This window comes from Podarcis tiliguerta, assembly GCF_965153285.1.
Source record: "Podarcis tiliguerta genome assembly, chromosome: 12".
NCBI classification, from domain to species: domain Eukaryota; kingdom Metazoa; phylum Chordata; class Lepidosauria; order Squamata; family Lacertidae; genus Podarcis; species Podarcis tiliguerta.
In genome coordinates, this window is record NC_139545.1 from 48,625,653 (window position 1) to 48,649,819 (window position 24,167).

Sequence of the window (24,167 nt, forward strand, 5' to 3'; positions counted from 1 at the left end):
CATTGTCTTCCGTGTATCTTAAGTATTTTACTCTGCAGAGTGTGGTACAAATTGCATTGGGTTGTACATAATTTATCTCATAATTATCTTAAGAGATACTATTGACTTTTTTCTTCTGTAGTGCAGAAAGCAACAAGAAGTGTGGCTTACCACTGAGGCTTTTTAAAAGATGACAGAAGACAAGATTTTGACATTAAGAATTGTAACTAACCCCAAAACCCAGTGCCTTTTTTTAAAAAAAACTGCAAATCAGTGCATTTCTCATTTCATTTTAGGTAGCCTCTGTAAACACAACAGAAAATCTGCTGTTCAACCTTAGCAGGGATGCTTTCAAAGTTCTTCACATCCAAATTTCTCCCTGGGTGTTGGATTCCTGAATGGTCTCATTTCTGAAATGGAAGAAAAACAATAATGATACACTAAGAGTCGTTCTGGCTTTTATCTCATTTGTTTAGAACATTGTGCATGTGGAATTTGCTCCAATTTCTGTATGTATGCATTTGCAATTACCATTGCTAATATTCATAGGTATGCATACTCTGCAGGTATGCATGCAAATGTTTATCTACAAATTATTTAAGACCTATGGAGGTATTATTATGTGAATGAATTCTGTCATTGGCCTGGTTCTTTATTGTCCTTGTGTTTATTATATATGCATTGTAACGCTTCACGATTCACTAAACCCATTTTGCAAAAGCTCACAAAGTTCAGAATTGCAGCAATTCAGGAACAACATTTCTTGACTAATTCAAAGGCACCTGGAAGATGGAGCCTTTCTGTGGACTGTGGGAGGGTTAAGGGTATTTTATAAAGGTGTTCAGCATTAAGTTGCAAAGAACTAGAACAGAGAATGGAAGCTATTATAAGAAATGCAGACAGTGCCTCCCCTTCCTGGTGAGTTAAATGCAGTGATCATCTCTGAAAAGTCCATTATATTATCAGTGGAATTAATCAAGTGTCGCATTGTTACTTGCTATTTCGAAATGGAAAGAAGAGATTCATTTGCACTTTCTCTCTCATCTCTTCATCTATTCCTGTGCATTAAAGGAAAGAAACCCCTTGCGGATGCATTCTGTAGAAGATCAGGTTTGGTTCATCTGCATCCTTATCCATAACACTTGCTGATTTCAGAGTATCAGCTCCCTAAACAGCAGCTGCTTTACACAAAATTCAATCTTGATTTCTTCCCAGGCACCAGAGATCAATAAAGACTAATTTGCATTAAGATGTATAAAGCATTCAGGGGAACACATCCAAATGATGGTGTGGGAAAGGAGCAGATAGTATCTAATTCTAATTAATATTAAAAAGGAAATGGCCCCAGCTTCCAGCCTTAAAAATTTTCATATAACATTTTCCATAGCTAAAATTGTCATTGGCAATTCGAGACAACAAAGAAAGCTGAGGTAGAGCTCCAGCAACAGACTAATTGCTTTATTCGGAAACATATTTTTCATAAGCTGCTTTAGACGATGCATGGAATGGGCATGAGTGTTCTCAATTAGCGCTCTGCACCGCGACGCCCACAATGAAGAGACGAAACAACAGTTGGGGATTTAAGCTGAGCAAGAAATTTGATTAAATACAAAGCAAAGGATATGCAATAGGTAATGAGAACTAACTACTAACTCCTGTGCAAGTTCCAATTAATCTGAAGCTTTGGACCACTTCCCTTTTAGCTCAAATTCTTCAGTTATCCCCCCAGCCCTTGACTGAGGGTTTTGAAATAGTTGCCTCCTTACTTAGAGTATGTTCAAACTTACATTTAATGTGCATTCTTCATGTTTCTAGTGTTGCATTTTAAAGCCATGTTCACACAGCGTTCTTAGTAATGTGTGCTCTCATCCTGTTTCTGCCCCCCCCCCTTTCAAACCAACTTTACAGCAATTGGAACCATAAGCCCATGCAATTTAGGGTTGCCATGTGTCATTTTTTCCCCCTGAACACGTTCTCTTTTTCATGGGTAGAGTCATCAGACCAATCTATAGTTAAGAGTAGAAGTCAGCAAATATGTCCTCTTTTTTGCTCTTCAAAATATGGCAACCCTACACCTTTTAGTATACCTGAAGGGGCGTCTCTCTCCCCCCCCCCTCATTGTTCTGCCCGGACACTGAGGTCCAGCGCCGAGGGCCTTCTGGCGGTTCCCTCATTGCGAGAAGCAAAGTTACAAGGAACCAGGAAGAGGGCCTTCTTGGTAGTGGTGCCTGCCCTGTGAAACACCCTCCCATCAGATGTCAAGGAAATAAACAACTATCTGACGTTTAGAAGACATCTGAAGGCAGCCCTGTTTAGAGAAGTTTTTTATGACTGACGTTTTAATGCAGCGCCGGATTTATTTCTAAGCTAAACGAGCTATAGCTTAGGGCCCCACTCTCTTGGCCGCCCCCCCCAAAAAAAAATTAAAGGGGAAAAAACCTGGATGTACATTTCCAAAATATAAGATTAAAAAATTAAAATAAAAGCTACGTACAGTAACAGTGTTTTGTGTTGTGTAGGCTCCTATTTGTTATGTGCAAATGGCTTTAGATATCTATTAGGTCCATAAATTACCATATAGCACATATTCAACACACAAAACAGCGACAATTTGTTGTTGACAAAGGACAGCTGGACCTATAAAGGGCCCCATTACCTTCAGTAGCTTGGGGCCTCATCAAACCTAAATCGGGCCCTGTTTTAATGTATTTTTAATCTTTTGTTGGAAGCTGCCCAGAGTGGCTGGGGAAACCCTGCCAGATGGGCAGGGTATAAATTATTATTGTTGTTGTTGTTGTTGTTGTTGTTGTTGTTAAGCCTTGTGAGCCCCTTTACCAAAGCCACCTCTTCTGCTGTGGGGGGTCCTATAGTGATGATGTCATTGTAGGAGTGAAAGGACCAAATTCAAAAAGCCTCTCCAGAGCACAGGCACAAGAAGAGCGGCCAGACTGTGCATGCTCAGATATGTACCTGATGCACACTAGTATTTCGCTGCTATGTCATATCCAGGTAACCACGGTTACTGTTGAACGATTAAGTGCACACAGGTGAGTTCCATGGTGCAAGCACACATCCACTACGGATGAGTTAAAAACAGTACCACTCTGTTATCCTCGGATGAAAGGCAGTATAGGTATTTAAATAAAGAAATAAATGCTCCCTGCATTGGGGAACCTGTGGTGATTTTGGGGGAGGAGGAGGGAAAATCAGACTTACTGCTTTCTAAGGTGAAAATGTGAACATTCCCTTACAGGTGTATGGGCTAGCCTTCTCGGCCCCCCCTTTCCCCCCCCCTTCCCTTCATTACCTACTTTGCCCAAGGCAAAATCTCAGCATTTTCCTCAAAATGTTGCATTAGGCATAATTAGATGATAGCTCTAAAGATTTTATTTTAAAAAAAAAACCTAGCAGGGGACCCAACAAGTCATATGCTTTATATGCAGTATGGAAACTGCATCTTTCCTTTTCTCTAACCCAGTGACAGAAGGATGGGATCCTGAGTCTCACTGTGAAGGCAACTCGTCAGAATGGAGGACCACCCTCTTCATTAATGGAAGGTAACAAAGGTCCATATGGTTAAAGCTATGGTTTTCCCAGTAGTGATGTATGGAAGTGAGAGCTGGACCATAAAGAAGGCTGATTGCCAAAGAATTTATGCTTTTGAATTATGGTGCTGGAAGAGATTCTTGAGAGTCCCATGGACTGCAAGAAGATCAAACCTATCCATTCTTAAGGAAATCAGCCCTGCGTGCTCACTGGAAGGACAGATCCTGAAGCTGAGACTCCGATACTGTGGCCACCTCATGAGAAGAGACTCCGTGATGTTGGGAAAGATGGAGGGCACAAGGAGAAGGAGACAACAGAGGACGAGATGGTTGGATAGTGTTCTCGAAGCTACCAGCATGAGTTTGACCAAACTGCAGGAGGCAGTGGAAGACAGGAGTGCCTGGCGTGCTCTGGTCCATGGGGTCACAAAGAGTCGGACACGACTAAACGACTAAACAACAACGAAGTCCAATAATGGTTGCTAATCTTGAATGGCTACATGCAATATGAAACTAGGATACAATTCACAGGGAGGTAACAGTGGGGAAACTCCTAGAAAGTCCTTTGGCCTCACCCAGCAGAGTCCTTTCTGTGTTCTCATGTAATTTGCTGAAATGTTACATTTCTTAGCCAACAAACGTGGCCTTCACACAGTGCAGACTATGGGATTTTCTCCCACGGGATGTATCGATGGCCACCGACTTGGATCACTTTAAAAGGATATTTGACAGATTAATGGAGAATAAGGCTTTTAGCAGCTACTAGCCACGAGAGCTATGGTCTCCTTCTGAAGGCCAGTTTCCGGGTAGAACAAATAGGGATAACGCTGCTGTTCTCAGTTCCTTCTTGCAGGCTCCCAATGTGAGAACAGGTTAATGGACTAGATAAGCATTTGGCTTGTTCCACCAGGACTCTCCTTGTTTCTTAGTTTTGTCCTACATGGATCTTTGCCCTCTATCTCTGTATTTTGAAAAGTGACATCAGAATTCCATCCTGTGTGGGGAGTGGAGTTTAGTCACATAGGGCTAAAAAGGTGGTTCACTTTTTATTTTATTTTATTTTATTATTTTTAAAAAGATTGATGACACTGTAATTGCAATTTGTGTAAGAGTTCAATGCACTAAAATTGTCACTGTAACCGTTACAATTACAATAGTAGTTTTGAATTGTTTATGCCTCCAATTCCTGTAGTCCCACTTGCTTAATTAATCAAATTTATTCCTACTCTGCCTATTCTTTTCTGCATGGAGTCCCTGAGGGGCTTAGACAAATTAATAACACTATTTATGAATATTATATTGCTGAACTTTCAAAAATCATGCCTCTGTAATTCATTAGTCCTTCAGCGACTGGGCCCTATTCTGCAAAGGCTGAAACCTACAGTATCTTGATTTTAGGTGCTGCGTGATGTAGACAGCTGCCCTTTTTATTTGCAGCTTCATTTGCGAATGCTTTGTAGAATAACTGGGGGCAAAAATACTTGACACCTATAAAATAGGTTCAGAGCATTTACAGCACTTCACATAGGTCAGTCCTATTTATGTGGAAATACCCTTGTGCCTGGTCTGGAAACTCCAGCTGGTGCAGAATTCAGTGGCTAGACCAGAGCTTTCCAAACTGTATGTCGCAGCACGTTAGTGTGTTGGCTGCAAACAATCCCTGCAGTCCTCCTGTGCCTGGAAAGGGGTCAGTTTAACCTCCGGTTTGCTAGCAAAACTGAATTACTGTGTCGTGAAATGATGCATGTCTAAAAAAGTGTGTCACTAACGTGAAAAGTTTGGAAAGCTCTGGGCTAGACTGCTGTCGGGAGCAAACAGCTGGCAGCATGGGACACCTCTGCTAAAACATCTGCATATGCTACCAGGCCAAGTTCAATGTCTTTGTGTTGATATACAAAGCCTTGAACAACTTAGGCCTACCATATATTACGGACCACCTGAGCCCTTGTAATCTAACACAATCACTGAGATCATCCAGAGGAGTGCTGTCAGTTGTTCCCCACATTGCAGGGCCTCAATTAGAAGTTGGGCATTTATTGTCACTGGTCCCTTCTGTGGGACGCACTCTTCCAGCAGAGATTTGGCAGGCATCCTTGCTGTGGACTTTCAGGCATCTCTTAAATACCTTTTTACCCCAATAAGCATTTTTAGCTGTTAATTTTCAATTTGATTAGCCAGTCACCTTACAGTGGTACCTCGGGTTACAGATGCTTCAGGTTACAGACGCTTCAGGTTACAGACTCTGCTAACCCAGAAATAGTACCTCGTGTTAAGAACTTTACCTCAGGTTGAGAACAGAAATCGCGCGGCGGTGGCAGCAGGAGGCCCCATTAGCTAAAGTGGTGTCTCAGGTTAAGAACAGTTTCAGGTTAAGAACGGTCCTCCAGAATGAATTAAGTTCTTAACCCAAGGTACCACTGTATTTTTATATTATATTTTTTTATTTTATAATTTTTTTATTGTGTTCTGTTTTTAACACTATACACTGTCCTGATATTTTATGATATTTTATGAAAAATAATGATGATGCAGATGCAAAGGGGTTTCAGACGGTTTATAAATTGAAATACCGGTAATAATAATAATACTTTGAGTTAGTCTTTGCCATTATGCTACTAAAACTATACCTTGTTGTGTTTTAAGCTTTATAATGCTATCTTAAAAATTCTATCTTAAATAGGCAAGAAGTTGTTAATTTTTAAAATGCTCCAGGGACTTAATAATACCCCTTTACAGCAGCCACATGTAGAGTTGGTCTTGCAAGCCTATGTGAAGTTGCTAGTTAGTTGAAAGCTTGATTCTACGCATGTTTATTTGGAAGTAATAGCCGCAATATTCCTTGGTAACAAAGCAACCAATCACCCAACTGATACTTAAAAATTAATACGTAATATGTGTATGGTTTCATTAGTGGCAATGGAAATTGTTGCCTGCTAAAATAGTTATCTGCCATATACCTGCCACAAGCAAATTATATTCCCTGCTCTGCCAGTTCAGCAGTCAGATGCGGAAGTTATCCGGGGGGGGGGGGTGTTCTTGTCAGAGGGAGCAGCTCCCAGGATTTTTACAGATCCTGAAACCTTCTAGTGGGATAATTTCATAGATCTCCCACAGCCATGTCTTCTGCCTTGGTTGGCACAAACCAGCAGGGCTTGGGGTATGTCAGTAGATCTGCCTTCCCCCACCTCCCGTTGCCCCTCCTTGACCCCCTTGATGTTAGTAACACTGAGCAAAATTGCACAGTCTCCTTGGGTAAAAAAAAAAGGAAAACGGAATAAATCGAGCCGAATGGGACTGGAATGCCTTTATGTGGTTTTGGAATGCTAAGAAAACTGTAGGAAGTGGCAATCCATTCTCTTTATTATAATGTGAAATGTAGTTTTTAAATTAAAGAAATACAAAATATATCTTTGGAAGTCGCATTTGTAGTTGGTTTTACAAGCGTTCACAGATGGAATTAGAATTAAGTTGCTGGTGCCCTTAGTATGATATGCAAACGACAGCATTTTACGTTTAGTGTATTATAGGTAAATATTAATACTGTCTAAAAAGCATCTGCGTTTTTAATGGTACCATGTTTCAATATTTAAGTGAAGTCTTAACATTTTATGCCCTGGAAATTGTTCCTTACCTCAGATTTATATTTCTAATAAGTGTAAGTTTTCTAACACATAGTGGTAGGAATTAATGTGTTGTAGTTACGATTTACGTATAATTATGTACAATAATCCTGATTAATTATGTATGATTATGTATAATAATTATGATTAAATCAACATTTTAGTAAACATAGCCCATATGTGTGGGAAAAATGTGGAGAAAGTTAATGTAATCCTCTCCCAGAGGTGCTAGGGGTTTTGTTTTTTTTACACAGAGGAAGCTTTTTATGTGAGGGAACATGAAAAACCTCACCACACACACACACACAACCATAGGCCTCATCTGCACTATACCTTAAAAGCAGTATCATCCCAAAGAATTATGAGAACTTTCATTTGTCCAGAAAGATAATGGCTGTTAATCCTTGCCAGTCTACATCCAGCTGAGGTGTATCAACTCCTGACAACTTCAAACCTGAAAATATTCTACAGCCTTGTACATTTATGTAATTAATTTAAAGAGGCCAGGTTATTTCCCTAGAGATGGAGCTGTTTGTGTGTGCATGGACGCACTAGTGTTATAGTTCACTGGCCACAGTGCCCAGAATCAAAAGGTTAATTATTACCAGTGCATGGTCCGAGATCTTCTCGAGACCTACCCAGGCCTCCTTCAAGCCATCCTGGAGAGAATAGGACATACAGTGGTACCTCGGGTTACGTACTTAATTCATTCCGGAGGTCCATTCTTAACCTGAAACTGTTCTTAACCTGAAGCACCACTTTAGCGAATGGGGCCTCCTTCTGCTGCCGCGCCGCCGGAGCATGATTTCTGTTCTCATCCTGAAGCAAAGTTCTTAACCTGAGGTACTATTTCTGGGTTAGAGGAGTCTGTAACCTGAAGCGTATGTAACCTGAAGTGTATGTAACCCAAGGTACCACTGTAAACCCGAGGTACCACTGGAAAGGGACCCATAGCGAGAGGAACAGAAAGTGAAACCTGGGCCATCAGGCTGTCTCTCCTGCCATCAAGCCATGAGAGATCAAAAGATTTGCAGATTTGCACTCCCTAGATGGAGAAATCAGGGCTTCCTGGCCCTTCCTGTCCAAACCCTCATGACATATAAAGCGTCCCTGATTTAGAGAAGCTGTCCCAGTTTCTGATTCGGTTCTGGAATGTCCCGCTTTTCCTTAGGATGTCCCTATTTTCATTGGAGAAATGTTGGAGGGTATGTAGTTATCCGACCCCCGAGCCGTTTGAAGGCAATCCTGTATAGGGAAGTTTTTTTTAAGTGTTTAATGTTTTATTATGTTTTTGTATGTGTTGGAATTTGCCCAGAGTGGCTGGGGCAACACGGTAAGGTGTTGCGGGGTATAAATAGTAAAATTATCATTATGGAATGGCACGTCCCTATTTTCATCGTAGTAATGTTGAAATGTATGATAAAGATCACCACCAATCAAGACAACACCATCCTTAAATTTCTCCAGAAGCAAAAGAGTACACACTAGAAACTTCCACTGAACACTGCTGCCTTGAGCTCATTGGTGGAAAGGCAGGATGAGAAATTCTCATGCTGTGGAGGGTACGAGATATCTAAACTCTTTCTTACCTTTCCCTAATCAGTCACAATATATAATAATTGACTGAAGATCATCCTTGAGAGGCTCTCTTGTGCATCTACAGGGCCTTGATAAAGCCATAAGTATTCAAGAAGCAGCTACAGAGACAATGAACAACCAAGAGAGATTGGAGCAGGGAAACAGAGAGGAGATTAACCCCTTTTAAAATAAGGACCAGGGGAGAAACTGTTGGCATCCATCTGCATTAGCAGCACCTAAGTGACATTCCTGGGGCACAAGCTTGGGCAGGGTGCATGGAGGTCATGGGCTGTGATCCTCCAGCCATGAAAAGTCTGTCCCCAGTTCAGTTATGTGTCATTGAAACCTAGGCTGGTCTGCTGGGGATGCCAGTGCCCTCCCATGAAACAGGCCACCAGCACAAGCAAGTGGTGGATATACAGCAGCTGTGTCTGGAGAATTGCTCCCTTTTATTAACATACTCTTCATACTACAAAGGAAAAGCAGTGACAGGTTATATTCCACATTCTGGCAAAAGATGCTCCGTATGAATAGAAGCAGGAGGGAGGCCCTGGGCAAAAGATGTTTCTTCCCAGGTAATGACAAATAACTTATTTATCCTTGTATTGTGAAAGGGGAGGGGGGAGTTTTCTGACTGAGCAAGTCACAGCACTGTTTACCTTCTCTCCCTCCCTCTCTCTAGCACATCCTTCCCCTTTATCTGCACAAAGAGAGGGGGGGAGCTACAATTGCGCTTTCAAACTTTTCAGAGAATGCAGATGCTGGTGGGAGGTGAAATGAAAAGCCAGAGAGCAAGAGAGGCAAGCAAAACGTTTTCACCAAGTGATGCACAGGTACCCACAAAGCAGCATTGCAATGCTGTTTGCATGAATGTGCAGGGGGGGTGTGTAAATTGCTCGCATGCGTGCGCGCGCACACACACACACACACCCTGCTCCGAGAAACACACTTGACAATTTGTTTCTGATTACTGTTGATGCCTGATCACTTATTCAGCTCCGCCATCAAAAGAAGACACAAGCAAAAGGAGCAAAGATATTTAAGCAGAAAAAACGATAAGCCAGAGACAGCTTGTTGCATATTCATTCCTTTGAAATAAGCAGGACTTAAGAGAGCACACTTCTAGGAAGACATTCAGTGGCCCAGTTTGCAATGATTCCTGCTGAATTTTGCCAGAGCAAATAAACAAGTGTTTGGGTTACATTTGTTCTTAAACTTGATTTAGATTTTCTACTGTGTTTTATTGTTCTAAAGATGTTTTAAACAGTTTTTAAAATGCTATAGTTGTTTTTACTGTATTTTAGTTTTAACTGTATTTTTTAAAATTACCGATAAGTCTGCTGTCCTGGAGACTTTGTGAAGAGGGGTGGTGTCAGGAAACTGCCATCAGCTCAGAGGCGAGAGGTGGAAGGGCAGTTGGGTTACGGGGAGACTCCGAAGATCGTGCGAAGCAGCTCTTCCTCCGGGGAGGAGGGAAGCCACGCCTCCAGTAGGGAAGGGATGCAGGGCTCGGAGGATGCAAGGGAGAGCCATGAACAAAGTGGGGGGGGAGGCAGGTCCCCCTTTGCCCACGCCCTCTCTGCGCAGTCGGTTTATGCGCAGAGAGGGGAGGCGTAGTATGGGGGTCAAAAGACTGCTCTGCTGGGGCACGTTTAAGGACCGCCCACTCCCAGATTCTGCTAGTGACTGAGCAAGACAGGGAATTGAGACGTTCTGCACTGTTAATGTTTTGTACAGATAATAAAACCTTGAAAAGAGCAGTGGGAGTCTTGCCTGTTCACTCTCGAGCAACCACACTGGCACACATAACAGCTGGGATACAAATTTAATCTAATATAATAAAGTTCAGCAAGGCTAGGGCCTGCTAACTAAGATCCAGAGCAAATTTGCCTCTTTAATTTTTTTTAAACATTTTTCTTGTTGCAGATGTGCATGGTCTGCCCTAAAGACCCTTCACCGCCCCATGTATTCTCCCATATTTCTGCAAAGTCCACCTTAGGTAACTTATTACACATGCCACCCTGTTGCTTATATGGGAGAGTCTGGTCCTCCCCTCTTCCACATAATCCTTTCTAGCATGCTTCTTCCATGGCATGTGGGGAATTTATGGTGTATTTTTTTCTTTTAGAAAGAGAGAGAAGCATCAGGCGCTGAATGGAAGAAAGCTGGTCTAGGAAGTAAAAGAAAAGCAGGGTGATGCACGGGTCATGTTGCCAAAATAGACAGATAGCAGATGGAGGCAGATAATCTTGGATCTGATACAGAGCAAAAAAAAATAAAAATAAACCCAAACAAACATGCAGTGGAGCAGCAGTGTCAATATATGCCATGGAACAGCATCCTGCTCCTGCCTCAAAAGAGAATCAGGCAACAATTCTAGGGAAAGAATGCAGGAAAAAAAATCATTAATGCTGGAGCCTTCCTGTATAGTCAAAGAGATATGCAGAACTTCCTGAAAATTTCCATTAATTTTAGTGGAATGCTCCAAACCCTGCAAATCCTGGGGTATTTTTCCTTAAGCAGGTGCATCTAAATTTGTTTCCAAATTCCCTTTTAGGTGCTAACAGCATCTCTAGTTCCAGCAGGGCATGCCAGCTGTTCACACGATATGGATAATTTCTTCACCAGCAGCGGACTCTCAAATATAAACCCAGTGGTGGTAGGAAGGAGGAAGGGAATGATAAGAGCCTAGCCGTGACTATGGAAAGAACCTCCGTGTTTTCAGTGGGTCCCAGATTGCGATATGTGAACAACTCCCCCTTCCCTGCTGAGATATTTTGCTAGCCTTACTCGGGGAAATTTAGATCAGTTTGCTGCCATCTTCTCTCTTTCAATTTAAGCTTTTGAGCCTCTTCACAGACTATTTAATGCCTGTTTCAGACTATTTATGTCCTCCCCTCCCACGGCATGCACAGTGCTCAGGGCAGCTCACAGCAATATTTTAAGGAGCAATATAAAATAATGAAAAACGTGGCATGTAATGCCCATCTTAAAAGGCAAACATTGAAATTTATTTATATGTTTATAAAACTAGTTATTTGCTTGTTACACAAATGACTTGCAGCATATCTTAAAAGAATAAGTCAATATTAGATTATAACATGGACACTTTCACATAAACATATATGGAATTTAGAAAAATGCACAAAAGTCTCCCCTCCACTCCAAGAACAGCAGAAGGAAGCCTCTGCAGCACACAGACAGCAAAACAACATCATCATAGTTTATCAAAAGTCCTGGAAAAGAGGAGTTGGTGGGGAAAGATCCAGACAAACATATAGTGCCATCCGACTGTCAATATTTTGCAGGAGGGATCCGAGCGCATGTTAAGTGTAATTATTTAACTGACACTGAAAGGGGAATATATATGTGTATTGCTGAAAGGTTTGACATTGGAAAATACCCTTGAAACTAAAGAAAAGCACGAAGTGGTCTCTGAGTTGGTAACTAACTGTTGTTGTTCTCTGGTAGATAACATGTGAGTGTTTAACCTTAGATCAGGGAACAAGGGTATTTGGTTGCAAATCTCCAGTTGCCTTTAGTCTTTGTTCTCAGCCTCTCTGAGAGTAAGATGTGATAACTGAACTCACTCCAAGAGCATGCAACTTCAGGCAAAATGGAGGCTGTAAGGAGAGACACCTTTGCTTATAGGTGTGTTTGGAATTTTATTTTATTTTTAAGATGCTGAGCCTGTGCTGGACAGCACAAGGAATTGTATGGAATTATTTGGATGCATCTTTGATGTTTGTGCTCTGTTTTGAAGAAAGTTCTGCAAGTAAAGTTTTGAATAATATCTAATGGGTCTGCACAATGCTTCGGTCCAAAAGCGGTGAGTTTTTAATGCATCCAGTTGCTTCAAGCTGTGCAATATTAATATTTGCAATAGTGCACACCAGAGCTTTCAGTTTGTGCGTTTGAAGTGGATTAAGGTGCTCTGTTGTCCTAGCACAACAAATCAACATTTTAAAAAGCTGGACTTTTTGCAGTTTGGAAAGTGATGGGGAAATGCATTGAAAAGTTATAGGGTGAGCAAATGACTAACAGGAAGATATGTGAACATCCCCCACAGGCAAATCGGGATAAATGCAGCCTCTTAGTCAAATAAACACCATGCAAACAAATCAGAATGAATGATCAAGAAGAAGAAGAAAAGATCAGACATAATCTCACCTCTCCATAAGCTTTTGTAAGCAAATCCGAATGAATGCTTAATAAATAGATAACCTGCAAGGGTCTATAGACAAACATAGACTGTGTACACACTATACAGCACTTTCAAAGCACATAACCATTCAAATAATCCTGGGAACTGTAGTTTATCTCCCACAGAATACAATTACAAACTCTAGTTCCCAGGATGGGGGCGGTTTGTGCTTTAAATATGCATTAAATGTATGATGTATATGCAGCCACATGTATAAACACAGTTGTTATGAAACTAGGATTGGCTGACTGTGGCAGACCCGGGTTTGCACTGTGCAAAGTGTGAAATGGCCCTGTGAGAGTCAGATATCAGAAAGGAGGGAGGGGGAGAAGCCAGCATTCCCTTCTGTTTCAATCACGGCAGTTTGCAGAAACATTGCAGGAAAAGTGAATTATTGCCGCTGCTTTTCTCCTTCATTTGATTAAATGTATTCCACAAGAGATGTAGGATTTGCTCTGCAAGTCCTCTGCCTCTGCGATCTCCCTACTTATCCAGAGCGTTGCGTCATATCAATGCAACTCAACCTTCCTGTTTAGGGATTAGAGTACATTAGGGACTCGGATGAGGCTGCTAAGACTCAATTCCCTTTGGACATCTCACGGATAGTCGGTAATGATTTTCACTCGCTTGGTTTAGAAGGGGATATGAAGCAGGGTCACCATCTAATCCTGCAAATCAGTGGATCCCATTTGTGTGGGGATATATTGTAAATACAGCACATGTGGGCTATTATAATAACAAAGTAGTTCCTGGCATCTGCATCTGAAAAGAATAAGGCAGACGTGCGAGGGAAAGAAACTCTCAGGAGTGAAATAAATATCTATAGGAATTATCTCCAGGGGGGTTGCTCTGGTGCAGCAAATCTGGCAAGAGTCTTGTGACATCTTATAATATATCAAGGGGGGAATCTTTCTCAGCTCAAGGGCCACATTCCAACATAGACAAGCTTCTAGGGGCCACATACCTGTAGTGGGTATAGCCAGAGGCAAGAAGTGGCTGGAGCAACAGGTGCAATTCTTCCCTTTGTACGTAACCTACATTTGACCCATGTTTAATCCAGAGGTTTCTGTACACACTTCTCTCCATCTGGCAAGTAGAAGAAGAACAAGAGTTTGGATTTGATATCCCGCTTTATCACTACCCGAAGGAGTCTCAAAGCGGCTAACATTCTCCTTTCCCTTCCTTCCCCCCAACAAACACTCTGTGAGAGACTTCAGAGAAGTATGACTGGCCCAAGGTCACCCAGCAACTGCATGTGGAGGAGCGGGGAATCGAACCCAGTTCACCAGATTACGAGTCCACCACTCTTAACCACTACACCACCTCAAGTAAGAGGCATGATCACATTTCAAGGACAAGCAGTGGTGCCAGGCCCATGAGGGGTGTGGCCTGGCCTGGGGAGAGTCCCAAGGGGCAGGCAGAAAAGCCTGGATGGCAGCATTTGGCTTCAGAGCCTGAAATTCCCCAGCCCTGAAATATATCAGAGCATAAGGTTTTGTGCACCTTGTGTCCATAAACTACTGAATTGCGATTCATCAAGTGGTTCAGTGTTCGCACCTGTAGCTGCTGCAGGAGAGGGACTGTGAGCAACATCTTAAGAGGGGTGTTTCTTGGACTAAGGTGAAACTGCAAAGCTCCCTTGTTATTTTTGCAATTGAATGTAGCATGTTATTTATATCAATAGTATTGCAATGTGGGGTGGTTTTTATTGCACATTATATTTTCTATTGTTTTGCTATGTTATTATGAAGTTGTTTTTGCAATGTTTGTTTGAAAGGCTTTCCTGTTTCCTTTGAGCATGATTTGGTTTTTTGGGAAAGCAGCATGCAAATATTATGAAGAGGTGGCTTGAATTGGGATAAAGCACTGTGTGCCGGAGTCTCACTTGGCTGACGGTAAGACTTCCATCAGTGGAGTGGAGAGGGAAGCAGGTTTTCGGTGATTCCTCCCTGCTGGAGCCCCCTCTCCCCTAAAACTGCTCCAGAGGGATAACCATGCATCTGATAATACTTCATGCATCTGATGAAATGGACTTTAGTCCATAAAAGCTTGGGCCATAATAAATGTGTTCTTGCTTCTGTTGCAACAGACGTAACACAGCTCCCTTTCTGGAAGAGGTGCAATAAGTCTTTTCCCTGAAATCTCTTGCCACCCACACAGAGCCAGGGGCTCCTCTTTTCCAGAACATTACCTTCTGTTAGCGGTTACATGCTGTAAATTTGTCTGTGTTGTGTTTTTGTCTTTATATTTCGGAAATGAAAAATAAAAAAGAAGGCTCTTGTTTATATCTGTTGAAATACATTCCTTAGTCACCTTGTGCGAGAGGCAGGGAAGGGAGGAACTCCCAGGGCATTCAGAAATGCATTCTGTAGTCAACACAGGACATGCCAGGTGGAAGCTTACAGGTGGAACTGGCTCTGGGGACTTTCATTCACTTGGTACAAAGAGGATTCCCAGCAAAGAGGAAAGGGTTCTGCATTGCTTCAGAAGCTGATCATGGGTCAAAGAGGTACCAACAATTTAGTCTGCATTTTATATAAGGGGAGGAATGGAGCACTCATTAATTTTTTTATGGTGGACAGGATCAGATGAATAGGGGCTGAGATGTCCACACTTGCTCAGCATAAATGATCAGCATTGGGACTGGCTTAAGCCAGAAGAGCTTGGGAAATCAGAAGTATAAGGAAAATACAAAATCCAATAACAAATTATTATTAGAAGCCTTGGCAGCCTTGGAGATGATGAAACAATACATGATGCCTTTGCTTTTGGGAATGACCAGAGGCCCAGCTTCTGCTAGTGGGCTTTAACGACTCAAGGATCTTGTTTCCAGTGAGGATGCAGCAGTTGGATCCCACCAACCAAGATCATTTTTCAGTACCTCTAGTACTTATGGCTATAAAAAGGGCCTTTCAGTTATGTGTTTTTCTAAAATGTCCACCATGTTCCAGTTCCTTTCCAGTGTGGGGGGACATCCCCCAGCATCAGGGCTACATTCCATTAGTCTTGCCTACAGAATACCAAAATGGACAATACACATCTCAAGAAACGGCATTATCTGATAATGATGCAACAAACCCAGGCATGGGCCTGCATTAAACAGACATGTTGTTAGAAGACTGTTGTGCACACATACCTATGGGACAAGCTCATAGGAGTTCACAAAAGCGCATAGCAATTCAAAGCTATCAGGCTGTCCACTTCAGTACTGAGTGCTTGAATGGACCCTGTAGAAAGTCGAGGCTAATGCATAATTGAAACAGCACAACGATGCTTTGATGCTCTAAATATGTCTAAATCTGCCTTTTCACTAGGTACGGAAGGTCAAATTCTGGCAGAGCCAGTATTCATCATTATCAGGAATTGTGGCTATTCTCTACTGTTTTTTGAACTTTCTGCACTGCTTCAATCACTTTGCCCTCACTTACACCTGCTTTCAGTTGCCATCACTTGCTCTCAGTGACACCTTGAGTGGTGCAAGTGAACTCTCCATAGCATTGCAATTAATACCCCATTCACTATGTGAGTCCTGTTTGGGTGGGAACACTCATTTGATTAATGCAGAGAGAGCAGAGGCAGCAGCTGAGGTAAAAAAAAAGTGCCAGCATTGCAGCAGCCAAGAAAAGCAATTGTGCTCAACACAATTTTTGAAAGGTAAATATTTGTACAGAGCTGTCTTTGAGGAGGTGGGAATATCTGACCAGCTCAAATGGCTAAAACCTGCTCTGAAGTGGAGTCTATTCACTACAGCTCAAATATTACATCTGGAAAAGCATGATCAGAATTTTCTGCAAATCACATGGAACATAAGGATGTTGGTTTTTATTGACTGAAGAATTGCAACTATCAAATACTTGTCTACTCAGTAAGGTGGCTGGTTTTGTATTGCCTCCCCCCCCCCCCAAAAAAAAAGGATTATTACCACCAAAAGAGAAGCAGACAAAAGATGTCACCAATTTGCAAGAAATTTGCACATGGTACTTTAGAAATAACCAGTGCTTTTGGGGCAAACTTAGAAATAACCAGGGCTTTTTGGGCAAACTTAGAAATAACCAGGGCTTTTGGGCAAACTTAGAAATAACCAGGGCTTTTTGGGCAAACTTAGAAATAACCAGGGCTTTTTGGGCAAACTTAGAAATAACCAGGGCTTTTGGGGCAAACTTAGAAATAACCAGGGCTTTTGGGGCAAACTTAGAAATAACCAGGGCTTGTTGTCAGCTGGAAGTCACCAGAACTCCGTTCTGGAACCTCTCAGGTGGGAGAGAACAAGGGAGGTGTTCATAGTGAGTTCCAGAATCCTCTTTCCTAGAAAAATAGCACTGGAAATAATAGCTGTCACCTCTCTCTCACCATACTGATGGTCAATTGCCAGGCTCCTGCTCGTGAGAGGAGGGCTTCAAACAGAGGGCTGTCCTCTGCAAAGTAGGACACATGGCCACCCTACTACTCAGAAGTAAATCCCATTTCTTCTTCTAGGGGCATGCTACTCACTATGGATGTGAGATGTCCTGGATTCAATTTCCAGACAAACCCAGGCACTAGGGGAAAAGAAGGACCCCACGTTAGAGGAAGCAGCCAATACTCAGTAGTAGAGCACATCCTTCGCCTGCAGAAATTTAAACCCTGGCATCTCTAGTTAAAAGAGCCAGGGAGCAGGTGCTGGGAAAGACTATATTCTAATGGAGCCTCTGGGTAGCTGCTGATGCCAGCCAAGATAGACAATACTGGGCAAAAGGACCGAGAGCCTGAGCTGGTATAAGGGATGCAAATGGGTCTGACTTCCCCATCAGTGTGTTTAGGATTGCAGCCTTAGGCTCTAATCCATGCTCAGCAATTAAACTTTGTGGGTGGCCTTGTGACTGTCGTTCCTGGTTTAATGCACCACACAGAGATTGTTATGGAGCTGCAGCGGAATTGCACTGTACCAGTGCTCTAGAAATGAGGAATTGGTTGTAACCCAGAGCACAGTTTGACTGCTTAAATCTCAGAGACTTTGCTGGGATTTAGGAAGCCTTAATGTAGGCAAGATTGCAGCCAGAAACGTTAACATGAAAATATGCAAATCTCATTCATATCTTCAGCACTGCTTAGTTCTTTCAGAAAATCAAGTTAAGAGGCCTATTTTGTTGCATTGGGATAGATTACTTTAAGTATAAGTATAAAGACTATTAAATTGGAGTGTGTGTACACACACACACACACACACACACACACACACAAACTATAGCTGTCAAGCGTCCCTTATTTGGCGGGACAGTCCCTTATCCCAGTGCCATGTCCCGCTGCTGTCCCTTATTGATGATGTCCCTTAAATAAGCTACTGAACGTAATGGGGCCCTTTCTATGTCCAGCTGTCCTTTGTCAATAACAAATTGTTGCTGGTTTTTGTTGTTGAATATATGCTATATGGTGATTTATGGACCTAATAGGTATCTAAAGCCATTTGCATGCAACAAAATATGTATTTTATCAAAGTAATTGTTGATCCCTTATTTTGGCTGCTGATCCCTTATTTTCGAGGCTGCTGGTCCCTTATTTTCAAATCTGTAAGTTGACAGCTATGACACACACAGGCAAACCAGCATGCCCCCATGATTGAGGGGGCTTGCGCCATGTGACTTGCTCACATCATGTGCACACGCCACAAGGCACGCTTGCGTGTTGTGTGCACACTGTGGCTTGTGCAGCATGTGTGAGCGCAGTGAGCATGTTGGGTGGTGTGAACACACAGCGTGTACACGTTGCTGTGGGGCCCCTCCTTGAAAATTTTGAGGGGGCCCAAGGCATCTCTAGGTAAGGCTGGGAAAGATCCCTGCCTGAAAGTTCCGAAGAGCCTCTGCCGGTCCGTGTAGACAATACTAAGATAGATGGACCAGTCATCTGACTCAGTATAAGGCAACTTCCTAGGTTCCTATGCTTTTTCATTCCAGGAATACTGTTTTTATCCGTATGCAAATGGATGGGAACGGTGTGCTAGATTCACCAGCTAAAACTCACATGAATATTCAGTTAATCGAGTTGCAGCCCTATAAATTATGCAAATCAATATATGCATCCTTTACATACTGTCAGTTTACCTGCTTCCTTCTATTTCAGACATAACGTCTGAGCTCTGGACCCATACAGTGGTACCTCGGGTTACATGTGCTTCAGGTTACATACGCTTCAGGTTACAGACTCTGCTAACCCAGAAATAGTGCTTCAGGTTAAGAACTTTACTTCAGGAAGAGAACAGAAATCATGTTCTGGCAGCATGGTGGCAGCAGGAGGCCCCATTAGCTAAAGTGGTGCTTCAGGTTAAGAACAGTTTCAGGTTAAGAACGGACCTCCGGAACGAATTAAGTACTTAACCCGAGGTACCACTGTACTTTCTACCCCATCCTCCCCTTGTTTGCCAGCTTTGGCACTCCTGTCCTGGACTTTTAAAGCCACGTTTCCACCTTATATCTGAAATGGGGAGCTGTGGCTTAATGTCACTTTGCTAACCAAGATCTGAAACCACATTTGAACAGCAGTCTGGTTTAGAAAAGGAGGGGGGGAGCAACCTGGTATTATTAATTACAGGTCTAGAGGGGCCGTAGGACTGATCTAGCAGACTCTTATGCTTCTCTCTCTCTCTCTCTCTCTCTCTCTCTCTCTCTCTCTCTCTCTCTCAGGATTTATATCCTGACCCTTCAGCCAAAAAGGCTTTCAATGAAGGCTCCAAAAATGGGTAGTAAGTACTTTAAATATTGAGACAAGAAAGCCTTGCTAATCTGCTCCAAATAACTCAGGAGATCAAGGTAGACATTTTGCATTGGTATACCCAGGAACCAGTTTAATCCTAGAAAAGAATAACCTGCAATATTATGCAAGAACACTGAGGGGGGAAAAAACACAAAATAGTTCAGTTTAAAAATAATAATAACAGAAAATAGAATGCAGAGTAATTAGAGCAAAGAGTAAAGATGGAGATGAAAAAGGCTGACTGCCGCCAGAAGTCTCAAATATAAGTCTTAGCAGTTAGGAATGGACAAATGTGCCAGTCGTTTTTGTCTCAGTTTCTCATTTCTCCAGTCTTAATTCCATTGGCCACCTTTCCTCACTAGTTTGTGATTTTGTTTTATTTTTTAAAAGTCCTCACAAATTTTCATCAGGATTTTAGTGGTTATATCTCCTAGCATAGAGATTTTTGCAAGCAATTTCCCCTAATGTTGGGCTACGATACATCTAGGACAGGGGTCTGCAACCCACGGCTCCGGAGCCGCATGTGGCTCTTTTACACCTTTGCCGTGCCTCCGGGGCGGATACTAGCGAGGGGAGGAGGTGCATTATGCGCCCCGACACTCCCCACTGTGGCGGGCGCTGTACTGGCTGTGAGGTCGCATGGGGCGGTGCGTGCGTTAGTCACGCACCGTCCCGACGTCACCTTCCCGCCCGCTGTCAGATCGCAATGGTTTTGCGGCTCCCAGTTCTTTTTTTTCTTCAGAAACGGGTCCAAGTGGCTCTTTTTGTCTTAAAGGTTGCAGACCCCTGATCTAGGATCTTCCAGGCATATCCAGAATTTGTTTCCGGATTTTCACTTTTTGAAATATGGCAACTGCACCCTAATGCAATGCTTTTTTTCTGTGCCCCCCACCGCACAAATATAATCTTTTAATATGCTCCCCTTTCCCCTTATATACATATTTGCACTCACATATTTTTTTGGCCAGAGAGCTGCATTGCAAAAGCCAAGAAAGTTCATGTTTCGAAGGATAGCTGTGTTTTTGGCCCATGCCTCGTTTCAGGAAGTGAGGAGGTTCACAATAAAATTAAAACTAGACCGAATTTCTCCCCAAGTACAGCGCATGGAATTTTGGTTGCCATGTGCACATTAGCCCTGGCAAGGAGGACCTGAGATTTAGTACTTTTAATAGCATTTGTGTTACAGAACCATTTTTTCCCCCATAAAGCAAGCAGGCCCAGCAGAAAACGCTACTTCCAGCGCACTCTGTGCTGAATTAACATTTGCGCAAGATAATCAAGCCTTGCAACTTTCCTGCACAGGGGCCGCAATAAAGGGATTTTACATTTATCATCCCAGTTAATTGTAATGAGCCTAAAACTAATGAGCCGTACCTCTAAACTCCATTTAAGACAATAGCTAATTGCTTCATTTTAATAAGTGTTGACAGAAAAGAGGGCAGAACAATGACTGAACGCTCAATTACTACACAGGCCAGAAAATGAAGATACAGAATATTACTGATGTATACACACAATCTGAAACGCAATTAGAACCCAGAAAGCAAGAATGGGGAATACTTTGGGAATGAGCCCGCAAATAGACTTGACTGCTTTCTGAACATATTGCTGGGGTTGAGAGGAGGAGGAAGGTCCCTTAATGAGGGAGTGTGCAACAGGGGAAAGGGTTTTGCCTCAGCAACACAGTGCAAGCTCAGTTCCTGGCGTCTCCAGTTACAGATGCAAAATACGCCTTTTTTAAACCCCAGAGAGCTACTGTCAGTACAGTACTGAGTTAGATGGACCAATGATCTGACTAGACATGGGGCAGTTTACTATGCTACTGTGCCAAGGTTAAGGTGTTACAATCAGTATAAAGGTAAAGGGACTCCTGACCATTAGGTCCAGTCGTGACCGACTCTGGGGTTATGGCGCTCATCTCGCTTTATTGGCTGAGGGAGCCGGCTTACAGCTTCCGGGTCATGTGGCCAGCATGACTAAGCCGCTTCTGGCAAACCAGAGCAGCACACAGAAATGCCATTTACCTTCCCACCGGAGTGGTACCTATTTATCTAATTGCACTTTGACATGCTTTCGAACTGCTAGGTTGGCAGGAGCAGGGACTGAGCAACGGGAGCTCACCCTGTCACGGAGATTTGAACTGCTGACCTTCTGATTGGCAAGGCCTAGGCTCTATGGTTTAACCCACAGCGCCACCCGCATCCCTTTATAATCAGTATATAAAGCCCTTAACACCTTACAAACCACTGCCCCCCTTTCTCTGAGTCCGACTCCAGCCCCCCCTTTCCCCATTACACATTCCTCAGCATCCTGCCAGCCCCTGACGTCAAAGAGGAAGGCCAATGGTGCCTCTCCCATGGGATTTCGCCCATTCTGAGGTGGGATGGAGCCATGGGGACAAGGCCAACCATTGGACTCTAGTAACAGAAGGCTTCGGGGCACCCTGGATAAAATAGTAAAATACGACCCCTATGCCCGCCTGCTCACAGTCCCTGCCTCCTGTCTCTGGCGTCTCCACACTGCTGATCTCCCTTGTCCAGTGGATTGTGTGTGCTTTTCACAGTTGCATGGCCGCCAGCTGTCCCCTGTTGGGAACCTCCAGTTGCACACTTCTCCCACACTCACCTTGCAGAACTGATGTATCCTTACTTGCAGTGATTCCACCCTCTTCTTCTCCTGTAATGCAGGCTTCTCTTTGAAGTAGAGCTTACTGAATGGAATGTGTTTTGTTGGAAAACAAGCCTTAACGGGAGAAGCTGGCCCCTCTCCCTGCTCCCTGAGCTTGTTTACCGGTGACCTCCCTGGCTGGCTTCCCCGCAAGTCCAGGGTAGATCTCAATAGGCGACATTTCCCAGCGTGGAAAATGCACACCCACTTCTCCCCCTTCGCAGGGGAAAGAAGAGTAGTCAGAAAGTGTCTGGAACGTGTCCAGAGGAGGGCAACCAAAATGGTCAAAGGCCTGGAAACGATGCCTTATGAGGAACGGCTAAGGGAGCTGGGCATGTTTAGCCTGGAGAAGAGGAGGTTCAGGGGTGATATGATAGCCATGTTCAAATATATAAAAGGATGTCACATAGAGGAGGGAGAAAGGTTGTTTTCTGCTGCTCCAAAGAAGCGGACACAGAGCAATGGATCCAAACTACAAGAAAGAAGATTCCGCCTAAACATTAGGAAGAACTTCCTGACAGTAAGAGCTGTTCGACAGTGGAATTTGCTGCCAAGGAGTGTGGTGGAGTCTCCTTCTTTGGAGGTATTTAAGCAGAGGCTTGACAACCATATGTCAGGAGTGCTCTGATGGTGTTTCCTGCTTGGCAGGGGGTTGGACTCGATGGCCCTTGTGGTCTCTTCCAACTCTATGATTCTATGAAAGTCCTTTTAAATCATGTTTATTTCTGACTGTACAAGCCTACAAGAAAACACGTCCGATCACTTCAGACTCCTTCAAGCAAGTCATAAAGACTTCCTTTACAAACACAACAGGAAGGTCTCATATTACACACAGGACACAGACTTCTCCAGCCTGTGAACTTCCGGGAAGATTCTTTCCCACAGCTAGCCTCATCACATGATGTCAACAAGCTGGCTGTTTGCAGCTGCGATGTTCTCATATTGTAATATGTTTCCCCTGTCTGTTATTGAGGCTACAGGGACTGTTGGTTTTGAGTTGTTTCATCAATACTGATTGAGGAGAGAGCCCTTCAGCTTTATTAACCATGCAGTCTTGGGGCAATTAAGATATAATAATAATAAAAACCCACTTACACACAACTCCCTTTCAATTGCTTTGTTCATCATTCACAAGTGTTTCAGGTTCCTGCTTCTTGCTTGTGCCAAACTGTGAACGATATTCTTTCCAAGGTGTTGCAAAGCGAGAGTTTTTCTAGGTGACCTAGAACCGGTGCCTTTATACAGCAGTGCTGCTTATTATAATCTCCTTTGATTTAGTGCATATTAGGTGAGCTCAATGGTGTGCTTTCGTTAATAAAGCTTCAGAAACTCTCTTCAGCACTAGACAGGATTTGATTTCATTGCCTCCTCGCAATACTCTTTTCTTGGCAATCAGCACCTGTGCATATTTGTTCTGTGGTTCCTGTTTTCAATCCTTCGTTCCAGGACCAATTGCACTGTGTTTATGCATCATTAATTATATTTGCCATATAAGATATGACTTTGGAGTCCCATTTTGAAGCTCATACTCATCTGCTGGGCCCCAGCATAATTTACAAACCTGGAAAAACCTGGATTCCAGCATCATTGTACATGATGGTGGCACGAACTATGCAACAAAAGTGTCCATCCCATGTTGATTCCTTGTAAACATTTATCAGCCAGTCTTTTACAAGCAGGCACAGAAGGGATTTTCTGTTTCGAGCTCTAGCTAATTTTTAAAGATCTCTGCTAATGCGTTTCAGCTCCATGACTGTGTCTTCTTATTATTTTAATTAGCAACTGAAGAATTGTGTTGGGAGCTTAATGGATATCTGAGTACTTTGTAGTTTTCCATTTCATTACAGA

The 24,167-nt window shown here is 42.9% G+C and overlaps 1 long non-coding RNA gene across 1 annotated transcript in view; it reads right to left on the reverse strand.

Moving 5' to 3' along the window:
* Nucleotides 1-213: 213 nt before the first annotated feature.
* Nucleotides 214-24,167, reverse strand: part of LOC310661142 — a 29,332-nt gene continuing 5,378 nt past the window's right edge. Inside the window, exons 2-3 of the long non-coding RNA XR_014503774.1 lie at nucleotides 13,891-14,012; nucleotides 214-389 (exon numbers count right to left, since the gene is read on the reverse strand). This is a non-coding gene — a long non-coding RNA (uncharacterized lncRNA). The remainder of the gene's footprint in view (nucleotides 390-13,890; nucleotides 14,013-24,167) is intronic.